The following is a 22,343-nucleotide window of genomic DNA, read 5'->3' as shown; positions in this document are numbered from 1 at the left end:
GGACAGCCTTAACTTATGTGCACTCTGCACAGCAGTATTTAAAAGGACTAAACTACTGTGCTAAATGAACCCGTAAATAAGAAAACAGTATTGCAGTTACTTTTATGTTAAGTTACATTCCCCATGCATCCACGCGTCAGCTTGCATGTATGACATTCACTCCCTCTCGCAGATAGGGGTAATGGCATTCCAAAATGTTAAGCAACAAAATTAAAGAAAAACATTGCATGCATCACTTAGTGTGCCTGAATAGGCTAGGTAAATTTCATTAATATTTATGCTATGCTTACCCAGAAATGAGAAGCTGCAATGTGACAACTTTTAACATCGCAGTGCATCAGCGATCATGAATAATTTAATGATTATAAAGATTCCGCCTCGATTGCAAGTTTAAACCGGATGTTGACCTAGGTTTCGGCGCGGATAACCATGTCTTGTTCGCAACACACTAAAACTACAAACTGCCTAAAGAGGTATGGTCCAACATCAATACAGAATGCCCAAAAGGACAAAAGACTCGCATAAAATGTAAAATAAATGGTACATATGTACCATGTCAATAGCTGTACTTAGCTCAAACATCAGAAACGTGCTTCTTCAATCCAGCCAAAGTTTGGTGGGCCGTGGGCTCTCAGGTAAACCCAGTTTTGGGCGTTTTGTATTAATGTTGGACCATGCCTCTTTAGGCAGTTAGTAGTTTTAGTGTGTTCCGAAGAAGGCATGGTTACCTCCTCCGAAACCGGAATCAACATCTGGTTTCAATTTGCAATTGAGGCAGAATCTTTACAGTCATTAGATGCTGTCAGAAAAGGAAGAAAGGAAGAGTAGGCTTCACTGTCCCATCAACAATAAGATAATAGCTGATGAAGCACAAGCTCAAGACCTAGTATTTTCCTTAAGCAATTTAGGAAAACCATGGAAAGCTAAATCTTTATGGATTTATGGGATTTGAATAGCTGCCCTTCTAAATACAAGCCCAGTGACTTCTAAAAATTTTGGTAAACCTTTAACCTCCACTGCTTTGGGTGATAACTGCAGTGTTTTGAGTGTGGTATCTCGCTTCTCCTGTCAAATCAGAAGGTAATAAAAGCCTTGTCAAAGAATATAATTGAGTAATTCTTCAGTCTTTCCCAGCAATTTTATGATATTTTTGAGTTATTGAATGTACTGCTGTATGTCATAGTCTTCCTTTAAGAAACAATTTGATGACATGATACTTTGCCATCATGCTCAGGTGCTACCTGAGACTGATCATTGGATGAAGCATGCCCATAATATATATCCTCTGCCTTCTCACTCCACCTGTGGTCCACTCCCAAAGGCACTGCCCTTGAATGTCCACACCACCTGACATTCCGAATGCCATCTGCTCCTGCAGGCACTGCCCTTGAGTGTTCCGTTTTTTATTCACGTTGACGGGTTGTATTCTGTTTGTGGTCCGTTCCCTTTTGCGTTGTACTGGGACATTCTGGGGCCTGACTGCAGAATGTAAAAGGATGACCCAAATGTGACCAATTGGTTTGGACTAAGAACGCAATACTTCAGAAAGGCACCTGCTAGAGTGGATCACAGATTGAGTGGGAAGGCAGAGGGTACATGCTCCATGCTCCATCAATCAGTCTCAAACAGCACCTGATGGAGGCAATAAGTCACACCACCAAGATACCATGGAAGGAAGACATCACACCAGACAACTCAAATTTCAGTGTGATTGAGTTCCTGAAAATGTGGATGATACAATAAGGGAGCACTAGCACTGTTTAATTGTAGGTTCACATTAGCAATAGGTTTGTCGGTAGCATAGAAAGAAGTGGCATGGGAAATATACACTCCTGGAAATGGAAAAAAGAACACATTGCCACCGGTGTGTCAGACCCACCATACTTGCTCCGGACACTGAGAGAGGGCTGTACAAGCAATGATCACACGCACGGCACAGCGGACAAACCAGGAACCGCGGTGTTGGCCGTTGAATGGCGCTAGCTGCGCAGCATTTGTGCACCGCCGCCGTCAGTGTCAGTCAGTTTGCCGTGGCATACAGAGCTCCATCGCAGGCTTTAACACTGGTAGCATGCCGCGACAGCGTGGACGTGAACCGTATGTGCAGTTGACGGACTTTGAGCGAGGGTGTATAGTGGACATGCGGGAGGCCGGGTGGACGTACCGCCGAATTGCTCAACACGTGGGGCGTGAGGTCTCCACAGTACATCGATGTTGTCGCCAGTGGTCGGCGGAAGGTGCACGTGCCCGTCGACCTGGGACCGGACCGCAGCGACGCACGGATGCACGCCAAGACTGTAGAATCCTACGCAGTGCCGTAGGGGACCGCACCGCTACTTCCCAGCAAATTAGGGACACTGTTGCTCCTGGGGTATCGGCGAGGACCATTCGCAACTGTCTCCATGAAGCTGGGCTACAGTCCCGCACACCGTTAGGCCGTCTTCCGCTCACGCCCCAACATCGTGCAGCCTGCCTCCAGTGGTGTCGCGACAGGCGTGATTGGAGGGACGAATGGAGACGTGTCATCTTCAGCGATGAGAGTCGCTTCTGCCTTGGTGCCAATGATGGTCGTATGCATGTTTGGTGCCGTGCAGGTGAGCGCCACAATCAGGACTGCATACGACCGAGGCACACAGGGCCAACACCTTGCATCATGGTGTGGGGAGCGATCTCCTACACTGGCCGTACACCTCTGGTGATCGTTGAGGGGACACTGAATAGTGCATGGTACATCCAAACCGTCATCGAACCCATCGTTCTACCATTCCTAGACCGGCAAGGGAACTTGCTGTTCCAACAGGACAATGCACGTCCGCATGTATCCCGTGCCACCCAACGTGCTCTAGAAGGTGTAAGTCAACAACCCTGGCCAGCAAGATCTCCGGATCTGTCCCCCATTAAGCATGTTTGGGACTGGATGAAGCGTCGTCTCACGCGGTCTGCAGGTCCAGCACGAACGCTGGTCCAACTGAGGTGCCAGGTGGAAATGGCATGGCAAGCCGTTCCACAGGACTACATCCAGCATCTCTACGATCGTCTCCATGGGAGAATAGCAGCCTGCATTGCTGCAAAAGGTGGATATACACTGTACTAGTGCCGACATTGTGCATGCTCTGTTGCCTGTGTCTATGTGCCTGTGGTTCTGTCAGTGTGATCATGTGATGTATCTGACCCCAGGAATGTATCAATAAAGTTTCCCCTTCCTGGGACAATGAATTCACGGTGTTCTTATTTCAATTTCCATGACTGTCTTTCTAGACTACCTAGGAAGAATGGTGTCTGTTTATTAAAGCTCTGTTGAGGAAGTTGACTTACTTGCGTAAATTGTGCTTCCCACAGCAGATGTCATGCCAAAGTCTGTATGGTAAGGACTATTTGTCATGGGATAGTAAGGGCTTTCAAAACCACACTGAGTCCACATTATCAAAATGTCAATGAATCTGAACGAGACAATGGTTTTAGGTGTTGAGTGAACAAAGTGGATTCCTTGAAGTAACCAACTTGCCAAAGGACGTTGCTTTGTAACTTGTCATGGCAGTTAGCACAGCCAGTCTCCCTTCTTTCCTCCAGAACACCGTCCATTCCCATATCTCTTAACCTGGTCATTCTCAAGTCAATGGGATGCCTTTCTAGTTCAGATCTTTTCTAGTTCAGATCTCCACATCTCAGATGACTGCATAAAAGTTTCTGCCTGTTTCAAATGCAGTAAATACCAACTTTAACTCAATATTGACATCTTCCAACTTTTCAATGTCACAATGTCTCTCTGATGCAGTTTGGCACCTGTTCACACCACATCTGCAGTAGGAAACTAGAATTACAGAAATACACTGATAACCTTATTTATCTCCCACAAATCATGCCAAGGTGGGACGAGTTGCTCCCCTCAGCGACCATAGGTACAACCACAATGGAGGGGTATTTGTGGAGAGGTCAAACAAACGTGGTTCCTGAAGAGGGGCTGCAGGCTTTTCAGTAGCGCAGGGAATACAGTCTGGATGATAGACATCACTTTGTAACATTAGCTAACATGGCCTTGCTGTGTTGGAGTGTGAAAGAGTGAAACGAAGGAGAAACTACAGCCAGCCATTATTTTTCATACAACTCTACTGTGTAACTTAATTATGATAACTTAATGATGATGGCTTTCTCTTGGGAGGTATAATAGTCACCAACTCAGATCTCTAGCTGGACACATCATAGAATGTTGTCATCAGGAGAGAGAAAATTGATATTACTCAGAATGGAGTGTGGAATGGTAGAAGCATGCATTAGTAGGCAAAGATACAGGGTGTTTCAAAAATGACCGGTATATTTGAAACGGCAATACAAACTAAACGAGCAGCGATAGAAATACACCGTTTGTTGTAATATGCTTGGGACAACAGTACATTTTCAGGCAGACAAACTATCGAAATTACAGTAGTTACTATTGTCAACAACAGATGGCGCTGCGGTCTGGGAAACTCTATAGTAGGATATTTTCCACATATCCACCATGCGTAGCAATAATATGGCGTAGTCTCTGAATGAAATTACCCGAAACCTTTGACAACGTGTCTGGCGGAATGGCTTCACATGCAGATGAGATGTACTGCTTCAGCTGTTCAATTGTTTCTGGATTCTGGCGGTACACCTGGTCTTTCAAGTGTCCCCACAGAAAGAAGTCACAGGGGTTCATGTCTGGCGATGTTTCGGATAGCCCAAAGCAATCATACGATCATCGAAATATTCATTCAGGAAATTAAAGACGTCGGCCGTGCGATGTGGCCGGGCACTATGTTGTATAAACCACGAGGTGTTCGCAGTGTTGTCTAAGGCAGTTTGTACCGCCACAAATTCACGAAGAATGTCCAGATAGCGTGATGCAGTAATCGTTTTGGATCTGAAAAATGGGCCAATGATTCCTTTGGAAGAAATGGCGGCCCAGACCAGTACTTTTTGAGGATGCAGGGACGATGGGACTGCAACATGGGGCTTTTCGGTTCCCCATATGCGCCAGTTCTGTTTATTGACGAAGCCGTCCAGGTAAAAATAAGCTTCGTCAGTAAACCAAATGCTGCCCACGTGCATATCGCCGTCATCAATCCTGTGCACTATATCGTTAGCGAATGTCTCTCGTGCAGCAATGGTAGCGGCACAGAGGGGTTGCCGCGTTTGAATTTTGTATGGATAGAGGTGTAAACTCTGGCGCATGAGACGATACGTGGATGTTGGCGTCATTTGGACCACAGCTGCAACACGGCGAACGGAAACCCGAGGCCGCTGTTGGATCACCTGCTGCAGTAGCTGCGCATTGCCCTCTGTGGTTGCCGTACGCGGTCGCCCTACCTTTCCAGCACGTTCATCCGTCACATTCCCAGTCCGTTGAAATTTTTCAAACAGATCCTTTATTGTATCACTTTTCGGTCCTTTGGTTACATTAAACCTCCGTTGAAAACTTCGTCTTGTTGCAACAACACTGTGTTCTAGGCAGTGGAATTCCAACACCAGAAAAATCCTCTGTTCTAAGGAATAAACCATGTTGTCCACAGCACACTTGCACGTTGTGAACAGCACACACTTACAGCAGAAAGACGACGTACAGAATGGCGCACCCACAGACTGCGTTGTCTTCTATATCTTTCACATCACTTGCAGTGCCATCTGTTGTTGAAAATTGTAACTACTGTAATTTCGAAAGTTTGTCCGCCTGAAAATGTACTGTTGTCCCAAGCATATTGCAACAAACGGTGTATTTCTATCACTGCCCGTTTAGTTTTTATTGCCGTTTCAAATATACCGGTCATTTTTGAAACACCCTGTAGATGATGCCTAAGAAATCTTTGGAGAAGAGAGGAGCAGCTGTATGATTATCAAATACTCAGACAGCAAACCAGAGCTAAGTAAGGAAGGGAAAGTTGAAAGGAGTGAATGAAGATCTATACAATGGATATGAGCATCAGGAAAATGTTATAGAAAGGATGGAAGAAGTAAATGAAGATGAGATGGGAAATGTATGAGGGTCATTCAATAAGTAATACCCCACTTTTTTTCTCGGAACATATTTATTGTTAAGAGTCAGAATTTGGTGACAATATATGTCGTCTTGTTCCTGTCCTATTTTTCTAAGTAGTTTCCATTACATTCTATGGCCATACACCAACGTTGTGGAAGAGCATGTATTCCCCACCAGTAAAAGCTCTTGTCCGGAATCGTAGCCATGTTTTCACTGCATGACTGGTACGCTCATCATCTTCAAAGTGTCTTCTGTGTAGAGAATCCTTAAGTGGCTCAAAGAGGCATTCTGAGGGTGCCAGGTCTAGACAGTATGGTGGATGAGGCAATGACGTCCAATCCAACATTGTGTTCCCAGATTCTCAGGATTGTGTGTGGGTGTGCATTACGGTGTTGGAGCAAGATTTCTGCTGGATTCTTGTCCGATCAACATGTTGGAAATGGTTCATGAGTTTATTCGGATTCTTCATGTATGCCTCTGAATTGGTGGTTGACCCTCTTGGCATGACATTCATGAGAATGACACCATCATAATTCCAGAAGACTGTCACCATGACTTTTCTGGCAGAGGGGGTTGTCTTGAATTTCTTCTTTTGTGGTGAATGAGGATGATGCCACTCCATGGACTGCCTTTTTGTTTCCAGCGCAAAGTGGTGCACTCAGCCTTCATCCCCTGTAACAATCCATGACAGAAAGGCCTCTTCATCAGTCTAAAAATGCTCCAACAATTCAGTTGAAATGCCCTTTTTTCTAGTCCTTTAATAAACTGTGAGCATTTGTGGAACCCATCGTGAGCACCTATTTGAATACCCAAGAGTCTCAATCATTGCAGGCGCACTTTCAATGCTGACCGACAACTGTAAAGCCAATTGTCAAGTTGTGTTGCACCAGTTACCATGAATAATGGTATCTGCATACATGATTCAATGTGTCTGGAGCACTGACTGTGACAGGACATCCCGAGCTTAGCTGATCATGGAGCTTCGGTTCTGCATTTCCTGAGGCTGCAACTTTCTTTACCAGTCGCCCAACTGTACTCCCTATCAACTGCATCATCACCATAAACTGTACACAAATGTTTATGGATGTTCATCACAGTTTCTTTTTCTGCACACAAGAATTCAATAACAGCACACTGATTGTAATGTGTGTCGTATCTAGATGCCATTTTGACACTGTACTACAGCACTGCCACCTATCAGAACAGTTCGAAACTTCACCGGCGCACAGAACAGACATCAGATGTGACCAACAAGGACACTTGTCCATGTATATTAATGGCTTTTAGAAAAATGTGAGACATTACTTCCTGAATGACCCTCATACTTGCACTGCCGAAGAATTCATCAAAGTACTATGAGGCCTAAATATGAACAAGTCTCCTGGAGCGAACACACCTCTCAGAATTATTGAGATTTTTGGTGATGTCAGTTGCAACAAAATTATTCCATCTGGTATGTGAGATAGAAGATAGGTCGAAGAAAGACGAACCTACATCTATAACATTTGTAGATTTAGTTGATGCTTTTGACAGTGTTGAGTGGAATACACACTTCGAAATTCTGAAGGCAGAAGGTATAAAATACTGGGAATGAAAAGTTGTTTACAATTTGTAGACCAGACCAAAGTTATTTAATTCTGTCAAAGATGGCAAGGCACTTGGAAGAGCAGTTGAATAGAATGGGTGATGACTTGAAAAGAGTATATTAGATGAATATTAACGAAAGGAAAACAAGGGTAATAGAATGTAGTCACATCAGGTGATGCTGAGGGAACTGGATCAAGAAATGACTCTAAAAGAAAAATAACTGATGGTGACCAAAGTAGAGAAGATATGAAATACAGACTGGCAATTGCATTATTGCAAAGAATAAATGTGTTACATGAAATATAAATTTAAATGTTAGGAAGTCTCTTCTAAGATCTTTCTTGTGTGTACCCTTATACGGGAACGAAATACAGGTGATAAACAATTCAGGCAATAAGAGAATAGAAGCTACATAAGAATGCTTGAAGAAAGATGTGTAGGTACAGATACTAATGAGAAATACTGCATTGAATTGGGGTAAAATGGAACTTAAAATAAAGGATCGATTGATAGGACACATCCTGATTCATCAAGGAATCATCAATTTGGTTATGGAGGAAAACGTGGGTGGCAAAAATTGTAGAGAAAGACTAAGGCTAAAAGACAGTAAACAGGTTCAAATAGGTGTAAGCTGCAGTGAAGCAGCAGCAACAGCAGCTCACCGTGCAAGATGTAGAATATCTTAGTCAAATTCATATTTCATCACTCGGAGTAATAATTCAGTTGCTCACCCAATCATCCTATAGTCCATCCCTCAACTAGTCCTGATTGCTGTGCTGCAGATTAGATTAGATTCAGTTCAGTTCGGATTTCATTCCATAGACCCAAAATTGAGATGATTTTTGCTGGTGTGGGACATGTCAGAAAGTGTAACATAGACATTTGAATGTAATACTTGCTACCCTGATCATTTGTCTGGAGATTGTCAAAATAAGTGAATACATTACAGTAAATTGAAACTTCAAATATTTACAGAATTAATACACTGTCAGAAAAAACATTATTATGCACTTTTAATAATAAATTTATGATAAACAAAATACCTAATCTTGACTGTTGTGACCAAGTGCTCTCAAAATTGAAATCTAACAGACATTTTTACTTAAGTTTGTTTAACAGTCCCTGTTAAGATATTCATCTGTAGAGTGGAAGGAGTTGTGTATGATAGTTTTTCACTCTCTGTTTACACTGTGCTTTATCTGAAACACAGTTTTTAATGGTTGCCGGTAATTTATTGAAAACATGTGATCCTGAATACTGGACCTCTTTCTAGAACAAAGTAAGTGATTTTAGGTCTTTATGTAGATCGTTCTTATTCCTAGTATTGATACTATGTATTGAGTTATTGGTTGGAAATAGACATATTACTTGTAACAAATTTCATCAAGGGATAAGTAAACTGAGAAGCAGTGGTCGAAATACAGTGTACCTTGAACAGGTTTCTGGATGAAGTTCTTGAATTTACAGTACAAATGATTCTTATTACATGCTTGCATGCTTAAAACTTTTGCTTGGTTTGATGAGTTACCACAGAATATGATACTGTATGACGTAATAGAATGAAAGTAAGCGAAGTATGCATTTTTTAAATATTTATATCTCGTACATCTGACATCATTCTGATTTGAAATACAAACTTGTTTAGGTGCTTTAGCAATTCTGTGGTTTGCCCTTCCCAACTGAATTTACTATCAAGTTGTAATCCCAGAAATTTAACACTGTCGGCCTCTTCGATCGGCGTGTATTCATATGTTATACACATGCTGAAGGAAATCTCTTGCAGGTTCTGAACTGTATATAGTGGATCTTTTCAAAGTTTAATGACAGTGAATTAGCTTTAAACTAACAACTATTTCTAAATCTCTACTTGACATGCTACTTATTGCAATGTTTGTATCATCTGCAAACTAAACAATCTTAGCACCTTTTGAGTTATTCCCCAGATAGACACTGCCAGGTGCTAGAGACTTACTGTACATTTTCATACCAACTATACTGCATTTGCATTTAGAGTGGAACCGTTCTTGGAATCAAATACAGCACATGCCTACTATGTTGCAGTTACTGTGTATACACACAAAACTGCCCCTGTGATTGTGGGGAGGGCTTAGTTTTTCTTTTAAAACAAGGAATGTAAATAAATTTCTGACTCTTATTGTTTTATAAATATCAGAAGAAGGTGCAGTTCATTTCTATTTAAGGTAATTCCTGAGATACATAAGAGCTTTTAGTGGAAGCTGGTAGAACTAGATGTATTGTTCTAGTTTCAGGTAAAAATTTGCTATCTATTAAACTGAATGGAAATCATTAAAATATAAAATTTCTATTGTTTTTTTTAACAGTGAACCTTTTGAATTCTATAATTTACAAATTTTCATTTTCCCCCCAAAAAAGCAGAACAGAAATACAAATAATGTCAGCTAATTTTATATTTATGTTTAAACTTAAGACCTTGTATATTGCATATGAAGAAACTTCACCAGTAAACAGTTAAAAGTTCAGAAAATTTGCCATGAAAGTAATTGAAAATTGATAAACATTGTCAGCATTTTTGTTTATGTAATTGAAGACCAAAGTGCTAAATTGTGTGGGATACAAAAGAGAAATATTCTATTAATAAAGTTGTATATAGTTCCTGTAGTTGTTAAGTATATGTATTAACAATTTTTCCTTTGGACAAAATCATTATATTGAAAATTTTCCAGCCTGTGATTAGCAGATAGCACTCAATATATTGTTCTTCATGGGATGAAATAAACATACATAAGGTCTTCTGTGGTGAAACAATTTTGGGGTACTGAATTCAGTATTTTGCTGTAGACAAAGGCACCCACATTGATGCTGTGCTCCTTGACATTCAGTACAGTTCTGTACATTCATTTTGTGACTGGATTTAGAACTCCTAGAAGTTGGATTCTTTCTTGAAAAATTCCTACATTTCAGATATATTTGTACCAACTAGGAAAAATCTTCATACTGAAATCAGCCTCACATTCTCAGTTATTTCAGAAATGGTTCATTTGCAGCTCCATGTCTCTTGAAACATTTTCATTTCTAGTATCATATACTTTCACTTGTCTGTTTTTGTCACTAATTTGATACACCCAGATACTGATTGGTGCCCCAAGTGACCACATGTGTTGCTTGTGGCTTAATCCTGCCCTGCCTATGGATATAGCAATTAACCAATTGTCTACATACGTGACTTTCTGCAGTCAGAGTGTGATTAACCGTCTACTGTGCCCACTAAGTTGCTGAATGTACTGCACAGCACAACAGCAATTACCAGAACAGTTGCTTCTGCACCCATGCCCTTCTTGTCATTCAGCCAACACCACTTTCTCTGAAGAGCCCCTCCGCTCCAGCAAATGTGTCTTCAGACAGCAGCAAAATGTATCTTTAGACTAGAAAGGCCACCCCCAGGGGGGCTAACAACACTTTTTGTTTTTGTGAGTATTTGCTTGGCTACCATGGGGCCCCAGCCTTTGCAGAATTACTTCCCTTTCTGTGCTGCAAGCCCATACTTCAACTATCTCTTTCCCCCTTTTCCTTTCCATCAGATGGTCTGACTAGTGTATACCCTGCTTGGACCTGGTACATGATTTAGGACCCTGGTTTTCCACTTCAGTTCCAGTGCTCTCTACACCGTGGTCCCGATCATTGGGTTTGGCCTGCTACCACTTTTGCACATTTTCAGAAATGTGGAGCATGTAGGGAAGATCACCCACTGTGGTGGTGTCTGTTGCTCCTTTGTGTCTTGTTACCTTAGCACTCTTCGTTTTCGATAAGGTAGTACATCCAAAACCCATCAATGTAACCATCCCACCATGGTGAGTGGTGGGGGAGGGGTTGTCCAGTACCTGCATGGTGGTAGCCCTCTGACCATGCAGGCATTGCACAGTTGGTGCCTGACCTGATGCTTCCCCATCTGTGCCAAAGAGTTTGTACCCATCATGACTGGGGCACAGGGACTCAGAGCAATGGATTACAGATTATTGTGACTGGGTGACGACCAAGGGGAGAGCTCCCTTTTGGAGTTGTGATAACATGGCAGATGACTTGCATATGAAGTGGACGAAGATAGATAAGACTCCCAAATGTTTCCCTCACTGGCTATGCCATGAGAGGAACAAATGACTAAGTGACAAACAGGTTAGTACTCCTACAATACCTGGTTTGTACAAGAAAAGATGGTGATTCTTTTTTGGGCACAAAGTCTTTATTCTTTGCAGTGACTATAGAGGTCTACTCTGTGAAAGTTGTAGCAATCTCCAAAATGAAGAGTGGCTCAGTTTTGATTAAAACAGCATGCAGGAGATGCCTTCTTGTGAAAAACTGGGTAGTGTTATGCTGACTATCACTGCCTATAATAGTCTAAACATGCTTTAAGGCATTTTTTCTATCATGACATCCTCTTGCAGTCTGATAATAAGCTATATGCCAACTTGGAGTGACAGGGTGTACGCTTCACTCATCATATCCATCGGGGGCCGAAGGACAGTACGGTTGCTCCTAGAACCTTCAGCTCACCCTTTGAGGGAGATTCCTTGCCTGGAAAGGTCAAGGTGATGGTATACCAATGTGATGTGAAACCGCTTGTCCTCAACATGCGATGACCTTCAGACACAAAATTTGGGCACATGTCTTCGCATTGTGACACCAGCCTAGGTTGTAGGGATTGCAAATGACTGTTGCACTCAGACTTTCCTTGTGCTCCCGCCCCCCCCCCCCCCTCTCTCTCTCTCTCTCTCTCTCTCTCTCTCTCTCTCTCTCTCTCTACTGTGAAGAGCAGCAGAGAGAGGAAAATATAAAAGGATATTAGACTGGACAGACAGAGACAGCTATACCAAGAGGCCAAGGTGAAGTATGAGCATCTACATCCTGCACACTTGACGATGTCATACACAACATCTATGACGACGTCACCCTCTCTGCTGACAGTACTCTTCTCCATTATTGATCCTACAGCGAGCCCTCAGGATCACTTGACAGTGCCTGTTCTCCTGATGGTTGGCTCTCCTCCTGCTACTTCCCCCACACTCACTTCTGGAGCAATGGCTCCACACCCACAAGTGATGCCAATCCTTATCCCCCAGCCAGAGATGCATCACCCTCGTTTGGCTTCTCACACCAGGAAAGAATCCCTCGGGACACTCCCCTCGAAGATTTCTGTCATTCTGCAACTGTATACCAGCCAGAGGCTGAAGAATGCACAAGCTGCTGGTTAAGGACTTCATGATCTTCTTCAGTTCCTTCAACTAATTCATGGAAATCCCCCCCCCCCCCCCCCTCAGCCATCCAAACCCCCTTCTGCTTCTGTGGCCATGTCAGTGATCCTGTAGTCCCCTGAGGCTCCAGATTGTGCCACATGTCATGTCTCAGAACCCCTGTGTCATGATATTGTACCCTCTCAATCAGTAGCAGCAGGTGAGCCTGGGACATAACTTGCCTCCTTGGTCCCTCCGCACCCTCACAGTATATAGACAGAATGATTCTCCAGTGGAATTGTAGTGGATTTTTTACACCACCTGGCTGAGCTACAACATTTCTTAAGCATTTCCCTTCTTTCTACCTTGTCTTTCAGGAAACTTGGGTTTCCAGCCCTGCAAGGCTGCCAGGCATATTTTGAGAATCGTGCCAGTTATTATAGGGTGTCAGGTGGAGTTTGCACATAGGTTCTGATCTCTCTCTCTCTCTCTCTCTCTCTATATATATATATATATATATATATATATATATATATATATATATATATATATATATAAAGCCGGCAGACAGGCACAAGAACAAAACGCACACACAGAATTACTAGCTTTCGCAACCGATGGTTGCTTCTTCAGGAAGGAGAGGGAAAGACAAAAGGATGTGGGTTTTAAGGGAGAGGGTAAGGAGTCATTCCAATCCCGGGAGCGGAAAGACTTCCCTTAGGGGGAAATATGTCTGCTTGTGTCTGTGTATGTGCGGATGGATGGATGTGTGTGTGTGTGTGTGTGTGTGTGTGTGTGTGTGTGTGTGTGTGTGTGTGTGTGTGTGTGTGTGTGTGCGCGCGCGCGCGCGAGTGTACACCTGTCCTTTTTTTCCCCCTAAGGGAAGTCTTTCCACTCCCGGGATTGGAATGACTCCTTACACTCTCCCTTAAAACCCACATCCTTTCGTCTTTCCCTCTCCTTCCTGAAGAAGCAACCATCGGTTGCGAAAGCTAGTAATTCAGTGTGTGTGTTTGTGTGTTTTGTTCATGTGCCTGTCTGCCGGCGCTTTCCCGCTTGGTAAGTCTTGGAATCTTTGTTTTTAATATATTTTTCCCATGTGGAAGTTTCTTTCTGTTTTATTTACATCGTCATTTCTTTCTATTTATATATATATAATTTGGTCCTCATGATACAACTTTGTGGACTGTGACTCTTCAGGTAAGGGCATTTCAGGATTTTACCAATCTGTAATATGTATCTCCCTCCCATTGGTAGAGTGCCTCAGAACATATTGTCTGCATTAATTTCTCAGCTCCCCCCACCTTTCCTAATCTTGAGTGACTTTAATGTCCATAACCCTTTGTGGGGTGGAATCATGATCATAGCCAAACGTTTTGTTCTGCATTGTGCTCAGGCCTCTGCATGTGAGACCTATCAACCTGCCTTTTGTGTTCTTAAACAGCAGATAGTGAGTGCACTTATTTTTCACTACATGCTTTCTGGAGCCCTTTAATGCTCCATTGAGTGAGTGGGAATTCTTCAGTCCTGATACAGCCCCAAGACCCAACTGCATCCACAACCAAATGCTTAAACACCTATCAGGTGATCATCTGCATCATCTCCTTGCCATCTTTAACCATATCTAGAGCAAGGGTAAGCTTCCATCTCAGTGATGGGAGAGCATCACCATCTTGGTACTGAAACCCAATAATCATCTTCTAGGTATGGACATCTGTCACCCCATTAGTCTCACCAATGTTCTCTGTAAGTTGCTCAAACAACTTGTAAGCCAGTGGCTGTGTTGCCTCCTTGAGTCTTGCGGCCTTCCGGCTCTGCCCCAGAGCAGTTTTTGTGAGGGCCATTCCGCTGCTGATAATGTGGTATGCCTGTAGTCTGCCATCTGGACAGCATTCGACTGATGTAAATACCTTGTTACTGTTTTCTTCGACCTACCAAAGTCTTGAAACAACACATGGTGACACCACATCCTCGCTACCTTCCATGAGTGGGACCTCTGGATTTTTCTCCAGAACTTCTTGTCACACCATACTTTCTTGACTTGGTGCTTCTCACAGTACTACTCAAGTCCGAGAGAATGGGGTCCCGCAGGCCTCTGTTTTAAATGTCCCTCTTATTAGTGGCCATCAGTGGTCTAGCAGCAGCTGTAGAGTCTTCAATATCACCCTCTTTGCATGGCAACGATTTTTACTTTTACTGTTGCTACTCTAGTGTGTATGTTGCTGAACACCAACTGCAGGGTGCCATTTAAAAGTGGCAGTCATGGACCTTCACTCACAGCTTTCAATTTTGCACCGCAAAGACTCATGTCGTGCAGTTCTGTCACCATCGTACTGTTCATTCACTACCAGAACCTTACCTCCATGGACAAAATACTCAATGTAGTGGAGACTTACTACTTTTTGGGACTGGTCTTTGATGCCCGGCTGAACTGGCTTCCCCACGTTTGCCAGTTTGAGCAGAGCTACTGGGCTACCATTTAATGCACTTCGCTGCCTCAGTAACACCAGCTAGGTGCAACCACACTACCCTTCTGCAGTTTTATGAAGTCTTGTCCGGTCTTGATTATGAGAGTCTGGCATATCTTTAGGTGTGGCCCTCAGCATTGCGGTCACTGGACCTGTACCATCACTGCGAGGCCCAACAGGAGCCTTTCAAACGAGCCCTTTGAACAGCCTACTCACAGAGACTGGGATCCCGCCACTATGGATGAGGCACCAAAGCAGCTACTCAATTATGCTATACACATTCGCATCTTCCCTAAGCATCTAAACTAACATGTCCTTTTTCCTAGTAGGGAGGTCCCCCTCCCACAACTGAGGTCCAGAACTGGGTCACAATTAGTGATCTGAGCCAGTCAAATGCCCAGTGGGCAAGACGTTTATAAATGGGCATTTCCCTGAGAATTTGTGCAAAGCAATTTTAAATGTCCAGAAACTGAGCATTATATAAAAAAAATTCTTTAAATGTTTTACTTCTACAATGTATAATTTACCAACTAAAATAAGGGATGGGATGATAATCCCAATATTAGAAGCAGATAAATGTTTACACTTAAACATACATGTTATTCATTACCTTTATTACTAAGAATGCTGCCCCCCCCCCCCCCCCCCAACACACACACACACACACACACACACACACATGTTGAACAGCTGCGTGGTTAAAGAAAAAGAAAAACCACCCCCCATTGTCCTTATGTCATTGCTTTGTACTGTAACACACTTTATAATGATTATTAGCAACAAAATTATTACAGAAAGTAGTAAACAGCTGCCACCTGTCTCTTAAATGCTAAACAGTCGTCAATGAAAAAACAAAAACAAAATGCTGTATTGTCATATGTAGTTATGTTTGAGGCAAACAGTAGTTTTCTATTCTATTCCTTTCTTTTTGTACTTTTGTATGACTGCTCCGTTGTGAAGATCAAAATGAGACGCTAACATAAAAAAGATTTAATAAAAAAAAGATTTAATAACAAAGAATCAATGTCAAAGATGCTGAAACTGTTCGATTCTGATACTAGCTGATTTCTAGAGAATTGGTGAGTCTTGGAATTGTAGAATCGGAACATGACATTTCCCTAATTAAATTAATTATGGATCGACTTTTTAGTGTATAAAAACAAAGATGGTGTAACTTACCAAACGAAAGCATTGTTATGTTGATAGAGACAACAACAAACACACAAAATTCAACCCTGTTTTAACCTTTTTCTGCGGGTTAATCTTGGTTTGGTATGGTATAGGATGAAGGGACTGATGACCTTGCAGTTTGGTCACTTAAACTCCAAAAACCAACCAGTCAACCAAGATGTGCAAATAAGGAAATGAACTAGTTGAATTAAGGGAGAGTATAGGTTTGGCTTCTGTTTTTATTTCTGTTCAACAATCGTATCACTGCAATGTCAGTTTGCTACTCACAAGAATTCTCAGTAAATTGTGTTAAAGAGGAATTATTATGTTGGGAAAGTCCATTAAGAAGACATGAATAAAATTTACTTCAGAAGCTTTTTATTGATCCATAAAGGCACAGATTTTCAAAAGAAATAAGGCTGTTTTTTAGATGACATTTGGTAAGTTTACATTCAATTTTCAAATGTCCATAGAACTGCAGTGAAATAAAACTTGGAGATAAAGATAGAATCACCTCCAACACAGGGAAAGTAGGGAGGTGGGGCTGTATTAAACCAATATTATGTCTACATGAGCAATTTCCAAACATTTAAACAATGTTTCTTTCAACTTAAGTCTGCAACAATTTAGTTTGAGCTATGAAGCTCTCAGGATTTTTGCCAAGAGGTTTTTGTGAATGAAATGTTTCACCACTGTTGTCAGTGGTTGTTCCAGGATTCGGATAAACTGTAGACAAAAATAAACAACACATTCCCACCTATAATAATGTGATAATTTAAAAAATCTGTCCTTAGAAACATGTAAGCTAACAGATAGTAACATTCCCTTCCTTTGTTTGGTGGAGTTAGAGTGAAATGTTTTCATTATTAGCTCAGGCCTTGAAACATTGTTAATACATAACCTGACGTGTATCTCCTTTGCCCATCAACACCAAGGTCTCCAAAACAAAGGATGTCCCAAATGGAATACCACTGGTGTCAAGAAGTTCAACACTAAGTTTCAACTGAAGAAACGCAACACTAAGGGATGTGGAATTTAATTCATATTGTGTGGCTGACTAAGTGCCACATAGAAAATTCTCCTTTGGACAATATAACAAATAACAGGCATAGACAACAAATTCAGTTTACAAAACAATAGTAATTTTTGGATGTTGGGGGTCCCCCCCCCCCCCCCCCCCCACACACACACACACACACACACACACACACACACACAAATATAGACCTTTTCTGTGAAGATACTGTATTTTAGCATGTGGCTAATATGAAAAATAAATTAACTTGAGATTCAATAAAATGAACCATAGTTTTACTAACAGTGCTCAATGCCCTTTGAATCCTGTTTTAGTATTTATAGAAATCACTGAAAATTGGTGTTAAAATTTAGGTGTGGCCAATATTATGGTACTTCATTGATGTAAGGAATATTTCACATAGTACTGAAACACTGTAGAACATCATCAAAATATTTATACCTGTATTTTTTGTTCAAAGTATTTTACTTTGACTCAGTGTGCAGCCAGATAAAATTACTACAGCTCTAATATTTTTATGTATTTGTAAATGTTGCCTTTACTCCATGACCACATGCTAGGAATTCAGACATTGAGAGATACAGAGTAGATAAATATAATCTTCATAAGTTTCTGTCTGTACAAGTAAACCATATTTATTTTAAACTGTTAATTAGACAAGTTTCCAGTTAATAAGCTATACTGTTCTCTTATTCCAGGTGTCCTTTCCAGACATGGTGAAGGATCCTGCTTCAATCTTACCTCATTTGTCATTGACCACTGATCTCACTGAAGAACGATAACCCAAAAGTAGCCACAACACGGAGGAAATCAACCAGATTTGGGCAATGCTTGTCTGTGCTATGTAAATATGTTCTCTTCTGTGCTGGAGATGTTTGTAATAAATGTTTTTTTATCAGTCAAAGAAAATAAGTTTGGTCATTTGAGAATCCATCCTACATAGTACAATGTTATGGGAGAACAAATTTGAAGTAATTAATCCACTATCATTACAGTACAGATGTTGTGGTGTAACAAGTTGTTTGATCTCTTCCTCACAATCAGTGAAAGCTATTTTCATGAAAACATTGTTTAGTTAGTTACCAAGTAAAGGATATCCACTGTGCGCACTTCACTACTGGTTTGTGCGGAGACAATGCAAGAAGCGTGAGCACAGTATGTCGACAAGGTGTGGTGTTGTCAATGTCTCTCTACCTGCTCTGGAGCTGGCATTTATACACTCCTGCAAATGGAAAAAAGAACACATTGACACCAGTGTGTCAGACCCACCATACTTGCTCCGGACACTGAGAGAGGGCTGTACAAGCAATGATCACACGCACGGCACAGCGGACACACCAGGAACCACGGTGTTGGCCGTCGAATGGCGCTATCTGCGCAGCATTTGTGCACCGCCGCCATCAGTGACAGCCAGTTTGCCGTGGCATACGGAGCTCCATCGCAGTCTTTAACACTGGTAGCATGCCGCGACAGCATGGACGTGAACCGTATGTGCAGTTGACGGACTTTGAGCCAGGGCATATAGTGGGCATGCGGGAGGCCGGGTGGACGTACCGCTGAATTGCTCAACACGTGGGGCGTGAGGTCTCCACAGTACATCGATGTTGTCGCCAGTGGTTGGCGGAAGGTGCACGTGCCCGTCGACCTGGGACCGGACCGCAGCGACGCACGGATGCACGCCAAGACCGTAGAATCCTACGCAGTGCCGTAGGGGACCGCACCGCTACTTCCCAGCAAATTAGGGACACTGTTGCTCCTGGGGTATCGGCGAGGACCATTCGCAACTGTCTCCATGAAGCTGGGCTACAGTCCCGCACACCGTTAGGCCGTCTTCCGCTCACGCCCCAACATCGTGCAGCCTGCCTCCAGTGGTGTCGCGACAGGCGTGATTGGAGGGACGAATGGAGACGTGTCGTCTTCAGCGATGAGAGTCGCTTCTGCCTTGGTGCCAATGATGGTCGTATGCATGTTTGGCGCTGTGCAGGTGAGTGCCACAATCAGGACTGCATACGACCGAGGCACACAGGGCCAACACCCGGCATCATGGTGTGGGGAGCGATCTCCTACACTGGCCGTACACCTTTGGTGATCGTCAAGGGGACACTGAATAGTGCACGCTACATTCAAATCGTCATCGAACCCATCGTTCTACCATTCCTAGACCGGCAAGGAAACTTGCTGTTCCAACAGGACAATGCACGTCCGCATGTATCCCGTGCCACCCAACGTGCTCTAGAAGGTGTAAGTCAACTACCCCGGCCAGCAAGATCTCCGGATCTGTCCCCCATTGAGCATGTTTGGGACTGGATGAAGCATTGTCTCACGCAGTCTGCACGTCCAGCACGAACGCTGGTCCAACTGAGGCGCCAGGTGGAAATGGCATGGCAAGCCGTTGCACGGGACTACATCCAGCATCTCTACGATCGTCTCCATGGGAGAATAGCAGCCTGCATTGCTGCGAAAGGTGATTATACACTGTACTAGTGCCGACATTGTGCATGCTCTGTTGCCTGTGTCTATGTGCCCGTGGTTCTGCCAGTGTGATCATATGATGTATCTGACCCCAGGAATGTGTCAATAAAGTTTCCCCTTCCTGGGACAATGAATTCACGGTGTTCTTATTTCAATTTCCAGGAGTGTACATTGGTGTTGCAGCTAAGTCATGTTTTGGAAAACACAGAGAAAGCACCTCTGCTGACAATATAAACACTCAGAAACTGTTAATACATGCTGCGGAAGAAAATCGTTCTTTTATGTGATGTTCTGAGATACACTTCAGACATATTGAGTTATAAGAGATTTGTCACCACATATTGTAATTATGGAATAAGAGAATAATTAATTTTTAAATACAGCTGAAAACAATGTGGCACTGCATAGTAGATCTGCTAGAACTGTAAAACTCCAGTAAAGATAAAAGTACTGTTGAGCAACATAGAAGTGACAGATCAGTCGAGAGGGGACAACTTAGTGACAACCCGTAACTAGGAACCTTTTTAAAATACTTAAATGTAAAATTAATTTGTTGCTGAATGATGATCTTATACCAAGTGATTATAATTAAACTTCCCCTATTTAACACATTATGGCATGTGTCACAGTCCAGTTTCAACTATGGCCACCAGGTGCCGTGATCAGTCATCATGATTCATGGTCTCTCACACCTGACCAGTCGCAGTGCACTTGTTGCCGCATCAGTATGAACTTGGACAAAAGGAGCCGCTCTCTTATCAAAACAACAGTAATGCTGCAGCTGCTGAAAGGATTTCAGAAGGGTCCTCTTTCTCCACCTGCAGTGCGTAACATGGTGAACTAGTTCAACTCAACTGTATAACTGGCCGTCGTTTTAGTAAGAGGCCGATGACCAGCTGCACCACAGGTGGTTGATGAAATCACTGTTGTGTTGACTTCACTCTCCACTTTATCACAGCAATTGAAGTTGACGAGGGCTGGCCCTGGACCATCCTATGGACAGATGCAGCTCATTTTTCTCTAATGGGTGAGGTGAACACACAGTTGCCGATTGTGGGGATCTTCACCTCCAGTCACTGTGCATGAAGTTCCTTTGTATGGTCAACGTGTCACTTCATGGTGTGGCTTAACGGCTACATTCATTACCCCATTCTTTTTTGAACAGGTTGGTGCTCAAGGACCAAAGACATGAAGTGTGACTGGCCGGTGTTACTGTGATGTGCTATGCCAGCATGTCATACCTGCCCTAGAGGAAAGAGATGCATTGAACTCAATAGTTTTCTTGCAAGATGGGGTCCAACTGCACATCGCTTGTGAAGTTCACTCGCTTCTCAGAAACACATTTGGAAATGATCGAATTATAAGCCAATCATTTCCAAATGTTAGGCCAGCACATTCACATGACCCCACTACCTGTGATTCCTGGTTGTGGGGCTAACTGAAGGACTGGGTTTACCAGGGAAACATTTTCACATGTGCTGTTCTGAAGTGGTGCATATTAAGAGAGGTAGCATTCCTAGGGACATGCTTTGTTTTGTTGCACAGAATGCAGTCCTGCACTTGCAGACTATTCTGGACACATAGATGCCATATTGAGCTCTTTTTGTAGCAGTAATGGCACCAGTATGATGTACCGTACCATAGCAGCACATTAAAAGTGTTTCAGTTGAATTGATTCTGCATTATCTCTCTTCCCCAAGTTTGATCCTAATACATTTTTCATGTTAAATAGGAAAAGTTTCATTATAACCACCCAGTACATTCAAAACTCATAATCTTGGACGAAAGAAAGATAAACGTTTACTGCCCATCGATAAGGGGTTCATTACAGGCAGAGTACTTGCCAATGTCAAAATATGGACAAGGATAGAGAAAAAAAATAGCTGTGTTGTGTTCAAAGGAACCATCTTAGCGTTCAACTTAAAGTAATTTAGAGTAATCCTGGAAAACTTGGGCACGGGTTTGTATCCATCTCTCTTCATAGGAGTGTGTGTCCAGTGCAATAACCATTGTGGTGCCATACTGACACTTTAGGTGCCCTGATTAATAACTGAAGAATATTTTTCACCAACCATTCCAAACAAAGACAAAAAAAGTTCGAATAGGGGAAAAACATCATGTAGTCAGAAATTTTTCTGCAGTAGTAATATAGAGTTTCATGAACAATCCCCATTAGTGGGGGTGGAGGGAGAAGGATAGGTGTTTAAAGATCACATTTTTATGCAAGGTGGAAATTATTAGTCATATAGAAAAAATGAATAGGACCTTTCTTCATAGAAAATTTAATATAATTTAATTTTGCACCGGGAAAAATTTTGGTAGCAGCTGCAGTTTTAGTGTTATTAAAGAATAACATTAAAAACTGACCTTTAAATACCCACCCTACTTGTGGGGATATTTAGTGT

General features: G+C 42.5%; 1 long non-coding RNA gene across 1 annotated transcript in view; it reads left to right on the top strand.

Annotated features, from left to right (window-relative positions):
* Positions 1 to 18,360, top strand: part of LOC126284248 (uncharacterized) — a 30,683-nt gene extending 12,323 nt beyond the window's left edge. Inside the window, exon 2 of the long non-coding RNA XR_007551455.1 lies at positions 18,165 to 18,360. This is a non-coding gene — a long non-coding RNA (uncharacterized LOC126284248). The remainder of the gene's footprint in view (positions 1 to 18,164) is intronic.
* The last annotated feature ends 3,983 nt before the right edge of the window (positions 18,361 to 22,343 follow it).

This window comes from Schistocerca gregaria, chromosome 8, assembly GCF_023897955.1.
Source record: "Schistocerca gregaria isolate iqSchGreg1 chromosome 8, iqSchGreg1.2, whole genome shotgun sequence".
NCBI classification, from domain to species: Eukaryota; Metazoa; Arthropoda; class Insecta; order Orthoptera; family Acrididae; genus Schistocerca; species Schistocerca gregaria.
The sequence above is the reverse complement of the archived record's forward strand: the minus strand, read 5'-3'. Positions and strand labels throughout refer to the sequence as shown.